The sequence below is a fragment of the Temnothorax longispinosus genome, chromosome 2 (genome assembly GCF_030848805.1).
Source record: "Temnothorax longispinosus isolate EJ_2023e chromosome 2, Tlon_JGU_v1, whole genome shotgun sequence".
Classification (NCBI taxonomy): domain Eukaryota; kingdom Metazoa; phylum Arthropoda; class Insecta; order Hymenoptera; family Formicidae; genus Temnothorax; species Temnothorax longispinosus.
This window is the reverse complement of record NC_092359.1, coordinates 3214435-3238223: the sequence shown is the minus strand read 5'-3', so window position 1 is coordinate 3238223 and position 23789 is coordinate 3214435. Positions and strand designations below refer to the sequence as shown.

At 40.7% G+C, this 23789-nt stretch overlaps 1 protein-coding gene and 1 pseudogene across 3 annotated transcripts in view; one reads left to right on the top strand and one right to left on the bottom strand.

Moving 5' to 3' along the window:
* The window catches only part of Eip78c (Ecdysone-induced protein 78C), a 71524-nt gene that overhangs the window by 17346 nt on the left and 30389 nt on the right, over positions 1–23789 (top strand). The gene's annotated exons all lie outside the window — the stretch shown is intronic.
* Positions 7250–8557, bottom strand: LOC139808447 (glucose dehydrogenase [FAD, quinone]-like; annotated as a pseudogene).

The following is a 23789-nucleotide window of genomic DNA, read 5'->3' as shown; positions in this document are numbered from 1 at the left end:
AATCTTCTGCAATTAATTCTCCATAAGGGCATTGGAAGGAACTTGCCGTCTCTTAACGTAACTTTGATAGTCCATCGCTTTATATATGGGAACGTCTATTTATAGCTCGGCCGCACGTTATACGCTCGGTGTGCCAGTGTTTTAACGTTGTTTTACATCCTGAGCACACACGGACGACGCGTATAGCGCTTCTCGTAAAGGTTAGAATACAAATTGAAAAGGTCGCACCCATAATGTGTTACTCGCAGATCTTTCACGATCGCGAGAATCGCGTACTGTCGTTGTCGCTGATAAAGTTACCTTCAGCAACAACGCGGATTTTGCTTTCAATTCACGAATTCGCTCTTGATTAGAGATTGAAAAGGGAATATTTCGATGAATCCAGAGACGAATCAGAAATCATTTTTCCGTACTTGTGAGTCGACCGAAAGAATTTAAGTGCCACTCGCGATGTTCCTCTCGTGAGAAAAGTCAAACACTGACATTTCGCTCGAGTCGAGAGCGTGCGAGCGAAATCGTTCTTATCTTCGTCCGGGCCTAAGTCTCTTTTCCTCGTTCATTCATTTATTATCAAAAGGTGGTTTTTGCGAAATAACTGTACGTTGCTCTACCGTTTAATATCTTTGAGCTTTAGAAATATATAAATTTCTACGGGCTAGATTTTATATCGAAAAAGGATTGATTATAGGAATAGTAAAAACGCGCAAACTGATTTTTTTAAAATGAAAATTTGATTTACACGAACATCTCGCGCGTTTTTGTGAATTCTCCCGCGGCAACAGAGGAGACAGGAAAATTATTTGAATTTTCGGGGAAGTAATCCCGAAGTTTACGCGACTCCGAAAGGGGGCCACGTTGGAGGCCGTTGATTATATTATACATTCGCTAGCGGGAATCATCCGACGGTGATCTGATGGCAGCCACCGAAAATCCAACTTTGAATTTCAATCTCGAGGCGGTCAAGGCCCACCGAGAGTAAGTAATTCAATTCAGAAGCGCGAATCTCGCGGGGATAAGAAGCAACATACGCGTCGACTATTGTCACCCAAGGCGCGAAACGGCGGATAGAGGATAAACCTGGGGGGGGGGGGCATACGATCGGCGTATTTCGAGACAGTTTTAATGCAATCGCGCGAGATGAATTAACTTCGTACACCGCTAAAATTCCGACTATAATACATAATTCAAGAGCTTCTTACGAATTAAACCTTGCAGACGCACGTGATAGAGCCTTGGCTGCGTGAAATTTCAAGCTAACTTTATTTTAACGCTCGATTAACCCATTTAATATCTATTAACGCTGTTAATTAACGAGTTACAAGAATAAGCAACGCCTAATCAAATTTTTGCCAAAGGAAGAAGATTCCTAGGCAATACGACGTTAAGTTTGTTGTCGAAAAGAAGCGAGGTGGTTTGATATATCGCATATGTTAAAGCTATATCTTTTAAGCGAAACCTAAGAAGATTCGACGGAAAGGAAACTTGTTAATAAGGTGCATAGAATACGCCCGGAAAGTTTCGACGAGTTAACTGGCGAATTACTGGAAGTTGTTTCGCTATTTAGTCGACACAGCATAGCCGAGTTTTGACGTACAAAACTTGGACGACCGAAAAGTCTATAGCATCGCGATTTCTATTAAAACGACGCGAATATTATTCGAATTCACAACGCTCGGTTTTACCCGTTCAATTCTGCGCGTTCGAGTTTGCGGCTTAATGGCTACTTTGATGATCTTCATACTACTTCGACGAGAAATATTCTTAAAAGGAATTCTTCGTCTGCCATACTTGGAACTCGCAAATATTGAGAAGGGAATGATTTATTGGCGAGCCGTACGCTGATCAAACAATAATGATCGTACACGGACAATCGCGTATCGCAATTTTTCAGCAATTAAGTACCGCTCGGGATTGCTTTCTCCGGCCCCTAGACGCGGCCGGATGTTACGTTGCGGCGAGAATAGAGGCTTCCTTGATTGACAGTGAGAAAAAAATCGAAGCCTCATTGACACTCCTTTCTTTTTCCTCGCCGCGACGTCGACGCCGGCCGACGGGTCGGAGTCGGGCTGCAAGTCACGATTTTATCGACCATACGAATCGTAAAAGCCAAGAATGCCGTATCCCCGCGTACGACTTTCTTACACGGAATGCAGCTTACGCGGCTCGAGTGCTTTCCTCCGCGAGGAGGAACAAGTATCCAGAATACACGGGGGGGAAAAAAACAACGCGATTATGAGTCGCGCATCTGCTAATTGGTTACGATCGAAGACCCCACGAACGCGGGTTCACCCGCGACGATAAACGAAGGAAATATCCTGTGCTGAGGGGGAACACGCTTCGCTTGCCAATCGTAGCTCCGTTTCATTTCGATCGCTTATACGTAGTTGATTAAAATAAATACTGTAGTTATGCGCGTTTCTTTGAAAGTAACAGTACCTACTACGATATACGTGTGTGTAACAAACTTCGAGTGGAAATAGCTAAAAAAAATACTGCTATTTGCGCAACGAAAGAACGAAGCTATATTCTTATAAATTTGACACGCTTTATGGCAAGAATAAGTCGATATTATCCGATAGTCGATAGTATCGTTACATAACTTATACAATCGCGGACCGTTTGGACTCCCTTCACTTATCTTATCTGCAACCCTTTCTTATCAAGATAGCTACGCTGATTTAAGTCAACCGATGCATTTCAGGTATTTTAATACATATATTTATCTATGAAGGATAATTTGTCATTTATGAATCAATTTCTGCTTTATATATACAAAAAAGATTATTATAGCATAAAAATAAGAAGGGCAGTAGAGGCCCAACCCTGCAACCGCCTCGCGAAGAGCGATTCAATTCCGTTGGAGCTTCCGTTTTGAGAATCATATAGATTGATCGACCGATCGCGAAAATATCGATGACGATGATCGCGTCCGAGAGTCATTGACGTTCTCGCGTGTCACGTAAATCGCTTTCCTGGAACGAAGGCCACGAGAAAGTTCGTACCGCTGCTGGTTCAGTGCCACGGTCACGCTACGTGCGTGGCATCGATAGCGACGAAAGTAAACTAAATCTGAAAGATTACGCAACGCCGCGGCCGTGTTAAAAGTCACCCGACGTGCCGCCGCCTCCTTTCTCATTCGTTTCTTCTTTCTCCGCTCTCTTATTCATCATTGATCCCGGCTATTCTCTCGGACCGAATGCATTAGATGTCAGTTGAAACCTACGTTGAAACGTCGCGACATTTTCGGGACGGGAAGCATATAGAAACGAAGAGCTTACCTCTTCAATTTTTTCAATACCGAGTTAGAAGTTAGAAGCACAATTTTATATTTTTTATATTTGTTTTTGTTTTTATTTTTTATTGTATATTCTTTCAGGTCAGAATATACAACTAAACTGTTACTTAACACTTCTATAATTTAACATTAAAATGATATGAGAAATTCCAATAATTTATTGTCTTATGGATAATTTATTATCTTATCAAACTTGCATATGCACGTGAAAAATTCTTTTAATTTTTGCGCCAATTTCAGAAAATGGATATTGTGAGATTTGTGACTAATAATAATAAAATTTACAGCAAAGATTTGTCGTATCCTACATAATGTAGAGTGCTCAGAGTGCTTATTTTTTTTGAAACATTTTTCGTGTCCCCCTTTGAACGAAATTCTTTGAAAATTCAAAAGATTTTACCTATTTAGTATGGTGTTTAAGTCTAACGTCGTGCATACAAAGAAGACTAATTGTAAGAGAGAGAGAAAACGCGGGTATTAACGCGAAGAAATATTCCGTGCAACGGCAAAAAGTAACGCGGTATTCCATTATCCTTGTCGGCATGATGCAAAACCGGTCGAAATGATTGGATTTTTATCTCCGGCCTCTTTTTCTCTCTTCCTTCCTCTCTCTCTCTTTCTCTTATCCTCCCCCCCCCCCTCGTTCTCCATCTCGATTTTCCCCCCTCGCGTTCCATCCGTCTCTTCCTGTCTCTCTTCCTCCGTAACTCGCGTACGTGTGTATTTGTTCTCCTCTCGTTATTTCTCCCTGTCTCGCTTTATCCCGCGGGACGTGCGGAAAGATCGCGCCGATGTCGGACAAGGAGCGAGAACACGCACGCATACACAATTGCACATATAGAAGCGTGTGACTCGCGCGGGGAGACGCATGTGCGTGCGTGTAAAGATTCGTGTGCGTGTGCGTGTGTGTGAAGGTGTATGCGAGTACGCGCGCGCACTGTTACCGTGTGACTCATCCAGGTACATTGCACCCGGTACGTGTCCGGTACGAGCTCGATCGTATACACCCGTCGTCCATCCAACTCCGATATTTTCCGATTTTTCGATTCGGCACGCACGAAGGAAGTTCGATTCCATGTCGCGCGTCAGAACGATCTCAGACAGTTACCATCCGCGATATTGGCATCTTCATCCCGAATTTGCTCTTATTCCTTTTCGATCTCCATTTATACGATCTTATCGAGAAAATCGGACAAGGAGAGAGACTTCTCCCGGGAATCCCGTGAGTTCCGTAAAGCGCTGGAATCAAACGCAATACGTCTATATGGATCACAGGAAAACGTCAGAGTTCGCAACCAGGCAACAAATTTCTTACAAAGTGTGCGTAAACAAATTGCTTAACATTAGAATTAATATTCTAATACGTATTAATTTGATACATATTAATTTAATATGTTTGATTAAATTAATATGTATTAATACATATCAATCAATAATATATTATTAGATTCATTAAATTAATATGTATTAATACATATTAATTTAATGAATCTAATAATATATTATTGATTGATAACAGAGTTATTACATATTGTGCTCATTAAGTTATTCGATCGAAACATTAATAACTTTTAAAACTTTTTTTGAACGATAAAATTGAACAGAAACAAACGAGAGAGAGTCGATTGAAGTCATTTTTAGCCATCCTTAGTCATCTTTAATTTAGTAGAAAAATACTTGTAAAAAAATACTTGTATAATAGTTATCTTAATATCTAATTCTGACATCTAGGTGTACTAACTATTAGGTAATATTATATTTATTTGAGATGGAAAAGATCGCCACATTCGGCCCGGATAAAATTCGTGTATGTCGAGTATTTTCCTCCGCCAGAACTTGGCGACTATCGATCGGACGTGTAGTTTCTCGTTGCATCTCTTCTTTTTTCGCGTCTTCGCGTCGGAGCGAAAAATCCAGCGATACGACGAATGCTTGTCTTCGATTCATGTTCGCGCGACGCCTCAAGAATCGCGCGCGTGAATTATTAAGAGTGGCCGCGCGCAGTAAATACTCCACGATCCATCTTCGTCACTCTCCTCTTCTTCTTCTTTATCATCCTCCACTTCTTCTTCTTGCTTCTCTTCTTCCACCACTCTTCTCTTCTCTTCTCGTTTCCACCTCGTTTTCCAGTCACACCGCGGCGTCTTCTTCGTCGCCTCTTTCCCTTCGCTCTCTTTCTCTCTCTCTTTCTCGCGATTTCTCTCTTCCTTACGTGCTCTTCTCTTCTCCTCGTTCCTTCTTTCTTCCCCCTCTTCGTACTAATGCCAGTACCTTTCTCTCCGTCTCTTTTTTTCCGAAGTCTGTCCCCCTCCTGCCCGCAACTGTCTTTCTTTCTCTCTTCTAGTATTCTCTTTTTCTTCCCTTCTCTCCTTCTCCATCTCTCTCTCTCTCTCTCTCGCTCTCTTGCTTTTTCTCTTCCTCGCACCTCAAGAGCAATGAACTCTCGCGGTAGGGTATATCATCGGTGAAGTGATGCTACCACCAGCGCGCCCGTCCGTGCGCGAGCGCGACCACCAACACGCACGTAGTTTCCATCGTACCGTATCTCTCGTGTATCTCTCTTTCTCTTTCTCAGCATTTGATACCTCGTATAGCTCGCTTTCTTACTTTCTTCCCATCTTTCTCGTTCTGCTTCTACATCTCGTCCTCCGTATCAATATCCTTTCTTAATTTCTTTCCGAGTTTTTTTACCATTAATCTTCTTTCTCTTTTCTTCTCTTCCTCAGCCTTGACAGTATAATATTAAATATTCATAACGTTATAAGGTAATGTTGCGTGACAAGCAAAATGTATAAATTGTACGACAATATTAATGTCCAAAAGATGTCCTAATCCTTCAGTCGATGTTTAGGTATCTTTGCTGAGTTTTTCTTCGCCACGCCATCGGCGGGCGGTAAAAAGATATCTGATTTGCCGGATAAATTTTAACGAGTCGCTCGACCCGTTCCTTAGACAGTCCTGCTTGCTCTTCGCTGCATCTTGCATGCATTTGAGTGCATCGCACTTACTTCCTGTAGCACCCCCCCACATCGGAGAAGAAGAACATGTTTATAACTATCGCGATTCTTCGCTGCGTATCACGTTGTCTCCTTTATTGTCAAACGCCATTTTCGTAGCAGAAAGAAGGAGATCGAAGGAAGATAGAGCCTTAAATACTAAGAATTTTTTAGCATATAATGATAAATAAAAATAAATTTCAAATAATTCCAAAATTAAATGGGATTTAATTCGATCTATTTATCAAGATTAACCATCAAGATATTTTATTATTAGACTTGACATTTATAAAAATGAAATACCTTATAAAATTTTACATACTATCTATTTTATGCTACTTATTTAACATTTTAGATATCCTTCTATTACATATCCATCCCGAGACAAGCTATCGAAAAGTTATATTTTGATTGATGTTTACTTCAGTCCTTACCATTTATTATATCAGCTTTTTAAAATACTGTTTCTACTATTAACACTATTGACAGATATTGTATAACGATCAATTTTATTCGTTCTGCTTATCAATAATAATTGATATAAAATTCATTCATTTTTACAATACCTCTCGATAGCAATATCAAAATTTAATGTCAGGATCGGGGGGGGCGAAACTCTAGCCAGGAGAGATGAATAATCGGTGCAACGTGACCGCCTGGCGGTATAAAATCGCGTGTTGGTGCGAAATGGTCACGCCGCGGTGAAATTAAACGAGATTGATTCAGAGTAGTCATTTTGCGTGTGCCGTGCCGAGATGCGGCCGTATACCATCGCGTGTGTCCGGAAATGCAGGCGGGTGCAATAATGGTGGCTGGTAGGAACGCCCTCGACACGAGTCTAGGTTTCCCTTTAATTTTTGAGCGAGGTCTCGACGGTCAATGGCCGTTACATAAGTCAAAAGACGATGAGAGATGAAATTAGCATATTATAATATGCGTTGTAGGATAGAACAGTTCTTTACTCTAATACTCTCATTAATGTTTCGGATTTTACTTTTATATAGTTGATTCTTTTCTGGCTCTCCGCGTTTCTTTTACATTTATAACGGTCCATGAGGTTCTCGCCGACGGGTGCATCTTGAATTACGTTTATGCCTAGGTCGGTAAGATGTATCGCTGGTCCGATGCCGGAGACCATTAATAATTGCGGTGATCTAATGGCACCTGCACATAGAATTACTTCTTTTTTCGCGAACACGCGTATATTGTTTGCTTATTCTTGACGAACTCTGCGCCGATTGCTCGATTTGTAATACGATCGATTAGCACTTTTGTCACCGTGCTCTCACTAGTTAAATAAACGACTGTACACGGGATGCAAGTACGCTCTATTGCTATACTCATGCGAGTGCCATTCATGATCGTGGTTTGCTGATATGAGAATCCTATTTTGTTCTTCTCGTTGTAATCTACTAGCGAATATCCTAGCTCCTTGCCAGCTTCTAGAAATGCCTCTGCTAATGGGGTATGAAATGACGGGGATGTGATGTGTACTGGTCCATTGGTACCATGGTAGTCATTATCCGATTTCATCTCTGGAATATCCATTGTTTCCAGCTTCTTGAAATATTGGAGGACGTCCTGGTATGCCCAGCCTTTATTCCCCATCTCGGTCTATTGATCGTAAATCTTCGGCGCTGCCTCTAGTTGCTATCGTAAAATTTAGCACACTACTGCCACCGACTACTTTTCCACTCAGCCAATGGCAACTATTATTTTCCATGCCACGACAGTATACTTGTAGGATGATTTGGTCCGATAGTTCTAATTTATTTTATCGTTCGCCTGGAGGACGAGAGCGAATAATGGGATATCTATAAAGAGGTTTTCACGGGAACCAGCTTCGATTAGTAGTACTTTAATTTGAGACACTTCGCTTAGTCTTGCGGCTCTGGTTGCTTTAGCCATACCGGCGCCGCAGTTCGGAGATATTTTTGCTTTTATAATAATCAAAAGTTATCTCCGAACTGCGGTGTCTTGTCCGGCATTTCTTGGTTTAAATAAGAAGTTCTGCATTCCAATAGTTAATTTCAGTAATTTCGACATCTTTGCTCCGCTGATATCATTATTATAATTACTGTTGTGGTATGTGTGCCCATGTAATAAGTTAATCACTGCACCAATACTGAGAACATAAAGGAAACTCGACACCTTGTTCAGCATGTTTGAATAATAATTGACTTTTGAATGCCTCGAATAAGATGTAATATTAAGAAATTTGCTTGGGTGCTTGACGTATATACTTGCTTTGTTTGAAATTCGTACTTTTTGCAGCTGTCACTAAATGCACGATTACAGTAGAAACTTTGTAGAGTTTAAGTTGCAAAATTTTGTATGCATATTTTTATATACTAGTATCCTTCTTCAGAAATTTTTAAGAAGATTGGTTGCCGTTGCGTTGCGGGTGGACGGCGGGGCAGGCGAAAGCTTATGGATGTGTTTTCGTCACATAAAATAAATGAGTTTTAGCAAATAGAAATGTGGAATGTATTTAATCATAACTGTTTCTTAAGGTTTTAAATCGTCGTGCTATAAATCAATATTAGGGCTATAAAATGAAGAAATAAAAAAATATGCGATTGTTGCGAGGAATCTTGCTTACCTTTGGCTACATCTAAACGATTCATGTGTCGAACTGTCAATCGGGTGACAGACCAAGGTTTCTTGAGAATATGTTAAGGGAGTGTTGCCGAATGCGTATACCGATCGTTTAAATTGTATCTCATCAATATTTTACATTATTACTTAATATAAGCAGCATTTAATAACAAAAATATGAATAAATGAGAAATGAGTAATATACCTACATAGATAAAAATTTAATAGATTACGTTTTGTTTTGTGCGTGCTAACAACATTGAAAAAATTCCGGTACAACTAATGTAAATTTTTGATCAATTTATACAGTTGATAATAATGTAATCCTACAATTTTATTATAAATTTTTATATTTTCATAAAAGAAGGTTTATTGTAGAATATTTTAGATTCTTTGCATATGAAACTGATATAATTTTCGTTCTAATCTTATATTTAAATTTAAAGAAGTAAATAAAGAGATTATATATATCTGACGTCTTTTAAATTAATATTTTTATACGTATGCTTCATTACTTATATAAAACAAGTTTTAAAAAGTTATTAAATTATTAAATTATCACAGCTCACAGCTACTTTTAATGGAGAGATTCTCTGTTTGTGGTCCATTATTTTTCGAAGAGCAACAAGATTACTTTTATAAAAGATAAAGTATCTAATTTATGATGCAGCTGCATTAATCAATTAACCAGCTCCATAATTAAACTTCGGTCGAATTTCTCGTTCAGGAAAAGGAAAAACCTGTTCTAAATTTCATGAAGATATTCTCGACCGTATACTTTCGCACATATCATCCCGGGACACCTGGTGCAATTCGCGAACGCCGCGCGTGTTATTTCCTTTCCCGCCCGCCGTGGGTTAGGTTCGCCCGTATGCACATATACGCGCGTATTTTTTGCGTGTGTATACCTGCACGCGCGTTGGTGCAGCGTGCGTTACACGACGGGCGCGTTCGCGTGTATATATAGCGGTGGTGTATACTCGCGCACAAACGAACACACGGCGGGAGACGAGCGAGACAGAAAGACGTATGCGCGCGCGTGGGGCACGGCACTGTAAGCGAATGCTAATAATATTCACTTCCTGCAACTTGGTTACATTAAATCACCGCCGGGCAACTCTCTGCGTTTCTCCCGCTTTTCCGCGTTATTATCGTTTTCCTTCTGGCGCGCGATATACCCCCGCGATCTCTCGCGATCACCACCGACGCGATATGCGGCCACGTGCGACCCAGGAGAGGATATGAGAAACGGCGTATACTCGGCGTGATCTCGGCGCGAGTTCAATTTTCAATGTTGCAGATTATGAGATACGGACGATGAGCGCTAATTGACACATGTCGATCGCCGCGAATGGATACAGGGATCATTAATTGTGCCGTAACTTGAGCTCTCGCTGAAAATATATCAATTTCAATTCCTTGCGATGTATCCTCTTCCGGTTCTCCTGCCATTTATTTTATAATTCGAGCTATCGGATATTATCTTCAATCCTGTTGTCCCGAATTGCAGCAACGTGAATCATTATGAGCTATAGTGATACTCTAAGTATAATAATTCTAATATATGCAGATTTTATACATATCTTTATTATAAAAATTGTACATTATTTATGTTAGACCACGTTTAATTTCTCTTGTCATTCTTCAAATAATAACCAGAATATTTTAAATATTTCTCCTTCGGAAAACCCGGAAATAATTCGCGGTATCGATAGAAATTATCAAAGCAATAACCCCGGAAGTTGTTGCATCTCGACATCCGTTTCCGTCAGTCAACTAAAGTTCACTCATAATCAAATATTCCATTTAGAGTAGACATCTATTAATTATAGGGTGAAGCATCTGACTGTATAAACGAATGAAAAGAGGCGATTTAACTCTTGCATCTTATTAAGATGACTGATATTTCAGCATCATCGATTCATGCCAATTTGGCAACGCGCAATCATCGTCTGATCCTTACGTATCATCACACACGTGGGATCAATGACCACGCGTGTGTGTCCAAGGCATCCACGCATACACACGTACAAGACACAGACACACACACAACTGCTAGCAGTAAGGACCCAGGCCTTGACCATGAATGTGGGTTGGTGGATTGCATAACTATAGTCAAGTGCTTGTGACACAACGATGCCTCTTCGTGTATGTGGTCGTGGCACACACATATACGAGCGTATACAGCTCGCGCTCGCGTGGGTCGATGGGCGATTGCTCTCCAACGATCCGCGCGCACATTGCTCAAGAATGTTTGCACAACGCGAAGCTTCGAGCCAAAAATTCGATCTAAAGCCGAAACAAGAGAGATTTTCCGTTTTACAAAATCATTGTTCGTATTTTTTTTGCACAAGTTTCTATAAAGATATTTCAATTTACCGAGAAATTGAATATTCGGAGGACAGTCACTTGGTCACTTCGAAATAGATTTGCGTGAATTATCGTATTTGAGATAAAAATTTCTAATTAATTGAGAATTGATTAATTAAAAAAATGCTAAAATTGAATGCCAATTTTATCTTTCTTCAATGTCTCCCTCTAACCGTTTCCAATCAATATTTGTCGCCAAAGCAATCTCCTGTCACTTTCTACAATTTGCATTGTCTGTGAATCGGACAAACGGATATTTTACGACTATTTTTATTTGCTGTAGGTCCAGCGTATCGCTATTTTACAGTACTGACATTTATTGACGCCACTGTTGACACTGTTTCCGCGGTAATGTTACATTTCTGGAAGGATTGATATTTACATGTCCTGACGTCGTGAAACTCAGTATCTTTGGGCAGAGAGACGCGAATGCGATTCGAAAGGACGTGAATGCGAGCGCAGTCGAGCTCTCTGAAATACGCTCGATGCACGCAGGCACGCGCCGGCCATTATGTATCCACGATGTAAGGCTACGACCTTGCTTTAAGTTTCAAACAGCTGTCCAAGTCTACTTTTTAAACCTGCATGAAGTTGCTGGCGGCGCCGGTAAATTAAAAGAGATGCCGCGCGGACGGGCGGGAACAAAATCGGGCGATACGTCAAATTGATGATCACCGAGTGATCGAGACAACGATTGATTTTTATGATTATTGAGTAACCAATAAGCGTGACTAATCTGACGGCGGGAACAAAGTTGGGCGAAATAATCGTATTAATTGTTAGCGAATAGTCATATTAGCGATTAATTACTTTGATTATTGGATAATCGATAGGCACGAGCAATCCGGTGGCGAGGACAAGGTAATTGAAACGTAATTAAATTAATGATTATTGACTAATGAAATTGGCAATCGATGATATCGACTGAATAAACGCTAAATATGATTAATCGGTGAAATATATAGTTGAGTAAAACGTAAAATAGAATTAAATATTACTGAGCAAAATTAACGATTAAAATTATTGATTGAATGTCTCTGAATTAATTAATTGTTAAATACATATATATACTTATATTCTTTGACTAACTTGATTTTTATTCTCTCGCGAAAAACCGCTTTTTATTGTCATAGAAAAATTAAACATTACTCAATTATTCCGCTAAAACAACTTTTATCACATATATATCTCGTTGAGATACTCTGCAGTTTACATTTTTTATTTATTTAGAACGTACACATTCGTTTCCTGTTTTTGCAAACGAAAATTAGAACCTTCTTACAAATTGGTCGTAAATCGCGTGGCGCGCGATGCAACTTTTATTTCCTAATTCTCACGCTTCCAGTCCCTGAGAGTCAAAGAAAAGAGTCAAACGAATGGCGCACTCGCCGGTTTCCGACAAGGGTCGAATGGCTATTCAGAACATTAAGAAACTCGAGGAAATAATCCGCGAGTCCTGGTATATCTATAGATATCTATAGATATTCCCAGTCATGGTAAATTATTTTTTAAAAAGTTTAGAACTATATAATAGTCACAAATAAAACGGACGTTTATTCTCGAAATAGAAACTTCTTTAAATGTGCGACTGCCAGTAGATAATCCGTCATTGGTCAGACACGACGGAGCCTTCGGTCGTGCGATTCGTCTCTCTCTACTCCGATTTTCTTTCTACTCACACACTCGTACCTCCGAGCTCCGGATACCTGCATAAATTCGTTCCCCGCTCGATCTTTATCCGACGGAAGTTACTCCCGAAAGTTTTGTCCATCGAGCGTACTTAAGAGTGCGTCGGTCGGTCGTTCGGTCGAAGGAGAAAGTTCGGCAGCAAATTGAAATACCTCACCGGCCGAAGTACTCAACTTCGAGTCTCTCTCTCTCTCTCTCTCTCTCTCTCTCTCTGCGAGAGAGAAAAATCTTTGCATATACATACTTCGAGTGATACCGCATTTCGCAAAAATACGTGTACTAGCCACTTATGGAAATCTGCGAATAAATCGAAACGATTCTTCGAACTATCTTTCTAAAAGGAGGATTTTTTTGTGTAAGTTTGTTTAAGAGGAGATTTCTCTTTTCAATATGACAAAATAAAATATCTTTTTTTTTAACCGCGGATCACAAGTAAAAAATAATTTATTTATTATAATACTATGCGATCTTTAAGTAAACTTTTGCAGAATGCAGTCAAAATCTGCGCGGCATATTTCTTGTTTACAATATTTCGACGCATAGCGTTTTTACATCATGATATCGGCCGCTCTAATACACGAGCTTGTTACCTAGATGTTATCTGAATTGTCCTCCCTACTGGAAATTCGAATCTTTCTGGCGCATATATAAGTATCGTCTTTAAGAAAGTAATCAGTGCGCGACGAAATGACTCGAAATGAAATCGGAATTGGGCAGGAGAGGTAAGAATATGGCAGAGAAGAAGAGGAGAAAACGTAAGAAGGGGACAGGAGACTTCTTCGGGAGAAACGCTGGCGGTGGCTACGCGGCGAAGTAGAAGGGAAAGATTCATCAAGGAGACATTGAACCCAAGATTCTCCGTGCGAGGACCACCGTGGAATAAAAAGCTTGGTGTACTTGGCGATTCGTCGATTCATGTATGCGTGTGCGTGCTAATTTTTTGCGCGCGCTTACATCGGTACTCTTATGACGATAAAAAAAAAGGGAGAAAGGAGCAAAGTAAATGATGAAGCAAAATAAGAGCATCGAAAAAAGAGTGGCGGAAGAAAAAAATACATATTAGAACAAATTTGACAAAACAAGGACTATTTTTTTACGACACAATGTTCCACACACAACACATTGCCAGTTTCTCTACAGAGCGGCGAACAATTTCTCACGTTTTTGTTAAATAAATGTCTGCTCCAAAATAGCAAAAAGATATCCCACAATGAACAATTTCTAAATCGAGAATCACGAAAAATAATCGTCGACTGTTGCGATTCTAGCAGGATTACATAACGTTGTGTAATGAGAAAAACGTAAAACGTGCGCACATTTCGTTTTATTTTCCGCTTCTTATATAACGCGTTAGAAGTCTATACGATTTTCGATTCGTATGGCGTGTCGACTCGCTGATTGACCATTTTCTACAACAAGTTATCTAGGCACTACAGACAACTGGCCAATCATCTTAAATCAATCCTACGTGAACAGACATGCTCAGAGAAAGTACCCTTTTTCATACGATTTAATCTAGTTTTATTCCATTAAATTAATACTCGTATATATCATTGATCTTATAGAAAGCAATTTGAAACTTAGGCCGTGATTAAATGTCAAAGTAATGAATATTAGAGGAAATATTTCTCCATTAACAACTACAATCTCGATTATATAATATCTGATTATTACGTTGTTACATTTAAAAATATTTAATATATTCCTTTGTTTGATAATTTTCACGCCAGTTTGTCAGTGTTTCTTATACACGTTTTGATCACACAGCTGGTACAATGCCAATGCATCGGATGCAGCATTAAAGCGGTAATTGATGGTTGATTAGGCTATGTATATTAATGACAAGTGCCAGAGGAAATTTACTACGTTCACACGTTATACGGCACATTTCCTTCTAGGCTGCAGTTTAGTTAATGAATTTCAACACAAAATTCCTTGCCTCTGACATCATCATAGAAAGTACTATCGATCTATCTTGTCTCTTTTCGTCTACATATTCTTTGAACAATAATATAAAATTGACTCTGATGAAGAATAACAAAAATGTTGAAAGGTAGAGTGTTCTTACGTTATAAGCGATTAAAAATAGTAAGCTTAAAAAAAACTGCCTGCTTGCCAGACAGTTAACAAACGCCTGCAAAGGCTTAAAGAAAATCTCGACTGCTCCTGAGTCCTGACTACTTCAACTCGTTGTCTTTAAGCGTCACGTGTGCGCGGATTGTATATGTGACGCAAGTTTCGCGCGCGGGAGGATAACGAACGAGAGCGGGGTGTGCGTGAGGGTGTTGCCCTCGTTGTCGCGTTGATTCGCGAGGCGCGAATCTGAAAAAGGTGCGCGAGAAAGGTGCGAGAAAGGCGGCGTAAGGGGAAAAAGGCGCTTCGCACGCACTCCGCCTCTGCTGGACCAGTTTTGCCGGGAGCGTGATAACAGATCTAAGCGTGGTCGGCGATTCTTTTTCGAATCTCCGCGGTGTTACATATTCGCGTTACGTTTCAGCGTGGCTTTCCCTCTCCGGAGAGTCTTGACGAACGAAGATCGTGGACACGGAACGGAGAGAAATTATGATAATTCGTTATTGAAATTTGAGCGGTTTGATCAAATGCACCTAATAAAAATATATTGATATTACATAAACTTTATTTTATATTATATGTATATTCATATCGAAATACTAAATTAAGAAAATTATTAAAGAGAGAAAAAATAAACGAGAACATCGTTCCTTTTCTGTTAACGAAGCTTGTTAGCGTGCTTGGCTCACACGATCATGAACAAGCGGAATTGAGATCAATTTTCTTTGTTCGTCCATTTATTAATTAGAAGAGCGCGTTTGATCTCGATCTGTATCTATTTATATCAATTGCCAGGCATTTTTAGCTTTTCTCATCATAGTATCATATTTACTGTCACATATATATACATAATATATATTTAACCGTCACGTTTCAACTCGGAAATGCAATTGTATCTCGAATAAAGTGAAATCTTACAATTGAATTTAATTGCTGTCGGGACTGATCGTGATCGTATACGAATCGTCGTACCGAACGCATGCTATCCTTTTTCGTTCTACCCGCTCTTAATGATTCTAGAACGACCTGTATGCGAGGGAGATATACGGCGATATCATATGTCCCGGTGAGCCCCGGCGACTTAAGAGCCGAAAGGAAACCGCGACGCGGACGACGGCGCGGCGCGGCGTCGCTCGATCGCTCGAAGATATCACTCTCGCGCCACGAAGTGCCTTAATAAGGTTACGTAAGAGCCGAGAGTGTTACCGGTGGGCTTTCAGCGAGCCGCACGTATATATACTCGACCGACTCGTATAAACCCGTAAGCGGTTGCGCGAACGCGGAAGACATTACCTCTCTTTTCTCCCTTGCTTTCCCGCCCGTCCCAGCCCGCAATCATCCTCCTCGTCTCTTTTCGTTCGACTCGTATCGTTCGCCGTCCTCCTCTCTCTCTCTCTCTTTCTCTCCTTCTCTCTTTCTCTCGCGTTCTTCCTCTCGCTCGCCGAGAGATCGAGAAAACGGCCATGCGATATGTAACTCGCGCGTGCAACATACGAGCGGTAAAAGATCGCCGAAGAGAAACGTCTCAGACGCGGGAAAATCGATACTCACGTACGCGGCGAGTCACGACTTTTCGCGACTTTCGAGAGATAGAAATGGTCCGCAGCGACTCCCAACTAACGGATGTTTTTTTCCAAATTATCGAATTGACCGTTCTAAAAAGAATTATATTGCATTATCCCGAAATGCGCAAATAAAGAGACGGGTAACACTGATTGAAATGTACAAATGACATTTTATTTCAAGTAAAATAAAATAGATCAAAAGTGCCAATAAGGTGACACGTATGAATAAAATCTATTTCAATATTTTTAGAATAACGCTTCTTTCGAAAAAGAAAAATTTTATCGGCTTCTTTAAACGAATAGTACTTTTATCATAAGTGAGGCAAAAATGGAAGTCTTTTTCAGTGTGCAAAAGTAGCTTTATTGTATTAGGCAATTAATAAGGCGGACATAAAGATACTATATTTCTATTTTTGTAATTGCTATAGTTTTGCAGCTTAATATTGCCCTTTTAATTCAATTCGTAAGACACAATACCATGAAATATAAATTTCAATCGAGTATCGATTCGCAAGGATATCGTCGTTCATTTAGAGAGGAGAAAGAAACCGTGTGCTTGTGCTTGGCGAGTCTCCGTGTGGCGAGCCAAGCGCATCGCGCATTCTGCGACACACACGTGCACACGCACGGAACACTCGTGTGTAACAGATCAGGGAGTCTCTTTCTCTCTCATTCACTCCGCGAGTGTGCGTCGCCTGCGAGCTTACGTCGTGATCCATGGCCTGTCCCAATCTATGCTGCTAAGGCAAAAGGAAGCAAAGCAAAAGGCGGGCAAACACTTAGCTTAACCCAGTGAGGGGCCTCGGCTACCAGAATAACTTGTTCCGCATTGCATTATTAGACGGTTATTTCAGAGCACGTCTCACGACGCCTTCCCCCCCCCCCCCCCGATGAGGAGGCATTCTGCCTGCTTTCACCGCCTTCGTCCTTCGTGTATCCGATTCGATCTGAGAATTAACGGCGCAATTTCACCCGGCGCGCACAGGTACGCGGCGAATCTCGCTTTAATCCCCTGTCCGCGTCGCAACGTCCGGCAATGCGCTAAGATTAATCTCTGTCAGACTTAATTTGCCAGTCCTAAACGCGAGATATGAAATTCCATAGAAAATATGAATGAGGTAGACGCTAGTTTCTCCTTTCAGCAAATTCATCGCTTTCAAACAAATCTCATCTAATTCTAACTTATATAAAAAGGCATCATAACAATCGTAATTTATGTATAAAAATATGATATTTTCCATAAAGAAAATATAAAAGGTACGAACGATATACTTAGCAACAATAATGTTCTGTTACAGTCAAACGGAATATTTTTCTAAAAGAAAAATTTTACTTTTTAATAGCTTCTAATAAGAAATTATAGACACATTGCAATCCAAAGTATAATAATTTTCATAATTAATGATTGACATGTTAATTATGATTTTTTTATTATTTACATATACGCCAATTATTTCAACTATTAATTAATTACAATTATCAATTATTCCATAGGTGCAAATATTAACTCTTTGATCTGAATTAATTTCAACAAACAAGTCAATATTAGGTATCATGTCCTCATTTTAATATTATCAATGCAGTTTATCATAACATTCGGTTTTCGTTACTTGGAGAATTTAATGAAAAATGCCAAACGGTATAGATTGCTAATTATCATCGCGCGCAGCTTGCAACATTTGGGGAGTTGTACAAAGGCTTAATCACTGATTCAATTAGTACTTCAGTACGTAATCCGCTACGCGATAATTATTAATTTAATTATAAATTTCGCCCAATTCCACGTGCACCACGCGTCGCGTACACACGCGGAGCGTAAACCTCGTCCAATCATCACGAGCGGGAGAGCTGCAGCGGCGGCCGCATGTCGAGATGCACGTGCGGCGTATAAGCGTCTGCTCTTTGTTCGGGATTGCCCCTCCGCGGCGAAACGCGGCGCATAACGCCGCTAATGTTAATCACCGGCCGACGAGCGAGGAGAGCGCCTGGGTGTGGCGTGACTATGGGAAATGGCAGAGGTTAGACGGGATCTGTGCAAACCGCGGTTGCACCGTGCAACTTGCACGCCGCGCGCGCGGACGTTCGCGTTGCACGTGTGCGGTAACGTGCGGGCACCGCGGCGCGGTTTTACTCGGCGCTCGGCATTTTGTACGCTATTGCTATTCTCCTCTTCGCTATCCCGAACTCTGCTCGCGCCCGACTTCGGGCAAAGACCAGGTCGGGCACGATCAGCGTTATAGGCACGAATCGGTCTACGACGCGCCGATCGAACGACCATCTCGTTCCCATAGATCCGAGATTGCGATCTTGACGATCCACTTTATGCCGGAGTTCGGGATTCGCGCCTCCGCGTCGCGCCTTAAAATCACGATAATTGCGTTATAAACGTCGCTGTAATACACAGGCGCCTACGATAATGATCGTACGGTAATAACCATCGCGCTGATGATATTATCGCGATAATTAGCGTGCAATGTTTCGGTGAGAAATCATCCCTCTTTTTTACGCTTCGATTATATAACGATACCGGTTCGTAAACCAACTCTTTTTACTTTTTCTGTAAAATTTACCACCTTGGACACACATATTTTTTTCGAAACTATACTCGCTTAACACAACGTTCTTCTCTCGCCCTGCGGTAAATTAATTAATAATTATGCGGTTAGTGAAGTGACATGAGAGAGCTCTCTCTTGTGAAAATCAAAGGGCGAAGACGCAACGATGACGTAACGCGTGATAAACCCGCTTGCTTTTCAAGTTTTTCCTCCTTTCCTCACCGTGTCGAGGTCCTCTCTTAATGGCGCGCGGACTCTTGTAAACACGCGGCACTTTGCGTCGCGGTATTTCCTCGGGCAAAAGGGCTCTTTGAATACCGGCTCGACGAGCGTGCAGGAGGGACTCTTGTCGCCTGGTCGTGCCCTCCTCACGCCTCTTGTCTCACGACGTGTGCGCACGACAAAAGCCTTTTACTCTTCGGGGCGTTATAGACGCTCAGTTCGTCGTTTAGCCTAATTTCCCCGGCGAGCACAGTGCCTAATCTTAAAACGATTATGCGCGAAGCTGAACGCACCCTTTTCACACTTATCGGTGAATTGATAAAGATTATTTCAATACATATTGTTATAGTATTTTTACTTTACGACGATACTTTTCGAAGGTGTCGATGACACTTTGACTTCAAAAATACCTCTGGAACTGGAATTAACTTTTATATTCAAGATTTGTTGAATATTGAAATTTATACACGCGAAGTAAATCTCGCACCTCGCGGAAGTCTCCTCGTTTCTCGAAAATCTCTTTGATATTCATGTTTGCTGTGCTTTGAAAACAAACCGCCTCGTCTCATTTTCATTCACGAGTCGTCGCTTTCTTTGTCATCGATTCCACGCTCCGCTTTGCCATTTTGACATTTTAACCGGCAATTCGAGCTATATTTTTCCGCCCGCGCGCCGGGAATGAAGTCGCGGCATTTCAAATAGGTATTCGAATACCCGTGGCACGGGAATCGAACACCCGGAAATCGAGGCATTCTCGCTTGTTTGTTCGCGGCAGGAGCCCGCGTTGTCACGGATTGATTCTACATCCCTTTCGGGACGTACCTTCTTGTCGTGTGAATATATAAACGTTTGGGACATGTGCAGAGACACGCGAGATCGTCGAACAAGCAGCAAATGTAAATTTTAAAATCGGATGAGATTATTTTCCAAGGTTCAACTTTATAAGATGAGAAAGAGAGAGAGAGAGAGAGAGAGATTGATTGATTGATTAATCGTTATTTATTAAACGCTCTGGGACAGGTCCCCTAAAGAGAGAGAGAGAGAGAGAAAATTAATAATTATATCTTATCATTAATATATGTGATAAATTATGCGAAAAAATTCATCTATTCTTGAACTTTCGATGTTCGGTTTTTATGATTTAAGCACCGAGTGTCAATGACTGCTCGTTTCTTATTTAGCGCGGTTATTCATCATTCATAACCGTATTCTTCGATAAATTCGGAGTCGATACTGCAATGCAAAACGGAATAAGAAAGCTATTTTAGATAGGTACAATGTTTTTTCTTCGTAAAATCCCTATTCGGTAAAACGCTGGCAATCGAGCACCAAGAAAGCTCGCGGTCGATTCGAAGCCATTCGAAGCGTCTGGCGAATCCGGCGGGTATGCCGGATGCCGGACGAGAAAAAACAGAAACGACGGAAAAGGAACTGAGAAGCAAAAAGGGGGGGGGGAAGAAGAGAAGATGGGAGCGAGGGGACGAAGCGTTACGTAATGCCGGGTCGCAAGATAGATATAACGAGTTAATTACACGACTACGATCTCTCGCGGGATCAATGCACCGGGCAGAAAGAGAGAAGATAACCAGCCGCGAGAGCGACGAAGAAAGAAAACGCCTAAGAGCGTAACATCGATCCGCGTACACAAAGGACTGGAGGATCGATCGGCTAACTTTCTTGTAATGGGAATATAGAAAAATGTTTTCATTTGCCGGAAACGCGATCACGCAACGTTTTCAATTCGACGCAAAATAGAGAAAAATACTTAAATGAAATATTCTTATCTGTCAAACGGTCAATAAGGTGTTCTCGGTATTTCTTCATCCTGGATATCGCGATTATGAAGAACATCATTTTTACAACCAAATCTTCACATTGAGAAAAGAATAAAAACTGAAAAAAAAAATAAATATACATTTAAATATGGAACCCGTATACTTTTTTCGCTATTTGCAGCACCACTCGTGCAGTAGTCATAATTACACGGAAGGGATGTCGGAAGCGAGATGCTGCGATATCCTATTCCTTCTGCAACATTCCGCTTCCCGTAAATAATTTACTGCATTTTGGTACGACACGTACTTTCTTTCGACGGGATCAATATTTTACGACAGTTTTTCGAAAGAGCCGATTGTAACGTCTCTCTATACAGACGTAACGTGGATTCGATAATAACACGTGCAGCAATTACGAATCGTGAAACGGCGCTGAACTTTATACAAGCGATATACGAGTAGAAAGTCTCTCTTCGTGCCGCGTAATCGCGATCGATTTCCTCGTATAAAGTAACTCCCCGGGCGTTCTGGGAGGCGAATCAAAACTTTCCTTATGTAATGCGAACGATGTTAGCACGACGGAGGATTTCGGAGGAAATCTCAGTGATTCTGGGTGCACTCGTTCCGGTGCACATTTCGCTCATCGATCTCGACGGCAGACACGATAGAAAAAAAAAGTAGAAATACAATAATTATATTACTAACAATATACCTGTGTGATATTAATAACATATTACGCCATCTTCTTACGCGGATAAATTTCTCTGTCTAGAACGTGTAAAAATTTGATTCGCGGAAAGTGTATCTGTTACGCGATTTCTAAATTTGTCTGTCACTATCTTCGATAATATCGGTGCTAAGAATTCGGTAATAACGCGAGTTAAGAATAGAAAACGCGACGACGACGACGTCGGTTTGCATTAAGCAGCCGCGCGTTTTGAAGACGGCTTAGACGGCGTTTAATTATAAAGCGGACGGCGATAAATATCTCGGCCTGTCTGTCGAACGCCGATTACAAAGTGCCGCATCGGTAAAAATTAATTACCATCGACCCGGCAATAATCAGGCGTGTTACACGGGGCCAGTGCAAAAGCCGCGGTTACGCCAGCAGCTGCGGCTGCAGCGATAGTCTATCCGTTTAGGGGTGATTCATCGATGGATATCCGTGAGCGCAGGGGCGATATTTTTCCCCGTTAATTGATACCCGACGGCCCTTTGAAACTTCACCGTGTTAAAAATCGACAATGAGTTTTGAAATAGCCTTTTTTCGAAATTGTTCGTTCCGATCCTCTTTTTCTGATAGCGAAAACCTCGTTGGATATCATATTTCACGCATAACAATTTATATCAGATGATCAACTTCGACGAGACGCAATGCAAAATGACTAATTGTAAGTTGAAGAATTATTGTAGTTGTAAAGAATGGCTATTTTTTAACGCTTATCCAAAATTTTGCAAATGCATATACTATAAGCTTCTTCTTACAATTAAAAGATGTTTGGGATCATTATTACAGACCTGCATATAAAACTTGAGTTTAAAAAAGAATCTAAATTATTTTTCGATATCTATAAGAAGCAGAAAATTGAGCCTTGTTAAATTCGAACAAGAAACTGTCTAGGTAAATCCGAAAATATTTATAGAATCCATAACTGCATCTATAGCAATTTGCAACTTTTTGACCAATTCTTTAATAAAGATGCAAAGATTGTCATTAAGTGTTTAACGGTCAAATATAATTCAACCAGACGCTTTCGTACGCGATAATAGTGCGGCTGGCATCACTTTTTTTACAACAGTCTCTTGGCTAAAACAATCATTTCTTCATCGAGTGGTTCCCGAGCATACGACGACGATACGGAACGTGAATAACGGGAATTCGAAGGTGAATGCTCGAGCAAATTGCGAATTACGATACGGGACTGGCCGCGGACACGTGTGTGAGTGTGCATGCGTGACGCACATACACAATACACACACACGTATACATACGTGCATACACAAATACACGGAGGCACTTCTACGTACGTGCTTACATGCACGACACACGCTGGCCGGTAACCGAGTAACCAGTAATTGACTTCGTACGAAACCGGAGTGTCGAATGCGCTCGAGTGCTCGCGAGAAGAAGAGTCGTAGCTTGAGATACGAAATTTCAATACTCTCCTTCTGGCCGAGTGCTTTCGGCATCGATATACCTGACATTCGGCATTAGCTAAATATCGATATTCTGTGAACACAGAATATTTCCGCCCTGTGAAGGGGCAAAAAGCTACATAGCTTCGCTCTTCCTCGATTCTTCGTTTCTCTTTGATCTCTCTCGTGAATTTTAATTTCCATCAACAGATAAATATTAAAATCACTCTTATTTTAATTTTTCTAACCTAATAATAAATATCCAAGCTCTATAATAAATCTAATCTAAATAATTTATATTATTTAATTTATATTATTTGGAAATACAGTTTGCAGTCGTGGCACTGTTTTCTCTTCGAGTGTTTGGAGAAAATATACGATGGATAAACACGAAGCACCACGTCGGGGCTTACTGTCAAAAACATAAAAGTTCTTCAACAGAAATTTAGTTGGTTTATTTTAGATATTAGCGCATCTCGAGTATAAGCTTGTAGCTAACAACTTACGCTCGGTAC